This window comes from Jaculus jaculus, chromosome 17, assembly GCF_020740685.1.
Source record: "Jaculus jaculus isolate mJacJac1 chromosome 17, mJacJac1.mat.Y.cur, whole genome shotgun sequence".
NCBI classification, from domain to species: Eukaryota; Metazoa; Chordata; class Mammalia; order Rodentia; family Dipodidae; genus Jaculus; species Jaculus jaculus.
Genome location: NC_059118.1, coordinates 51,455,314 through 51,456,269, shown reverse-complemented (window position 1 = coordinate 51,456,269; position 956 = coordinate 51,455,314). Strand labels below are relative to the sequence as shown.

The following is a 956-nucleotide window of genomic DNA, read 5'->3' as shown; positions in this document are numbered from 1 at the left end:
TTGTAATGTCCTGTTACTTAAAAGGAGGAGGCAACTGATCTGACTTCAAAGCCAGACTGCCTCAAGATAACAACATAATTTGCCTTAGTTACTTCTAATAAAATCATTCCCAAGTGTGTTATTGGTATTAATGACATAAAATTGTATCAAGACTACTTTCTTGTTAGTAATAGGATTAATCAATTTGGTGTAATTTTTTAATAGCCTTATAAGAAAGATAATTAATCACTTCTTGGTCTTTTGGCTATGATCAAGTATAGTATCCTTTCTTATCAGCTTAATATCTGATATGCCCTCTATCTGAGGACAATATATTAAATGGATTTTTGGAGCTTGGAGTTGGAATAGGAGCTTGCTCCGTCCACTCCACGCATTGACCTGGCATTGCAGTACCTCTAGGAATGGTGCACCCCCTCAGGGGAATAAAAAACAAAAAAAGAAAGGTAATTAATGATGGGGTGAGATGAATTGATTGAAGGAACTGGGAAGGAATTTTTCAATGCTTACTTGTTAAAAATGCCTTTTGAGGGCTGGAGAGATGGCTTAGCAGTTAAGCACTTGCCTGTGAAGCCTAAGGACCCCAGTTCGAGGCTTGGTTCCCCAGGTCCCACGTTAGCCAGATGCACAAGGGGGCGCACGCATCTGGAGTTCGTTTGCAGAGGCTGGAAGCCCTGGCGTGCCCATTCTCTCTCTCTCCCTCTATCTGTCTTTCTCTCTGTGTCTGTCGCTCTCAAATAAATAAATAAAAAATTTTTTAAAAATGCCTTTTGAGTGGTACTTAGATCAGAATGTTAAAGTATGTAAATAAAGGTGTGCAGATGTAAAAAAAAAAAAAATGAAATTTTCAGGCTAAACCTAAACACCATGCCTAAAGTTAAAGGTTTCTAAACTGTTTACAAACTTTAAGAAAAAAAAAAAACTAATATTCAGGGTAAAATATGTTGGGATAGCTTGCT

General features: G+C 37.6%; 1 non-coding gene across 1 annotated transcript; it reads left to right on the top strand.

The window, feature by feature from the left end:
* Positions 1–224: 224 nt before the first annotated feature.
* On the top strand, positions 225–415 carry LOC123455709. Its single transcript, XR_006634087.1, has one exon. It is a non-coding gene; the product is annotated as a U2 spliceosomal RNA (small nuclear RNA).
* The last annotated feature ends 541 nt before the right edge of the window (positions 416–956 follow it).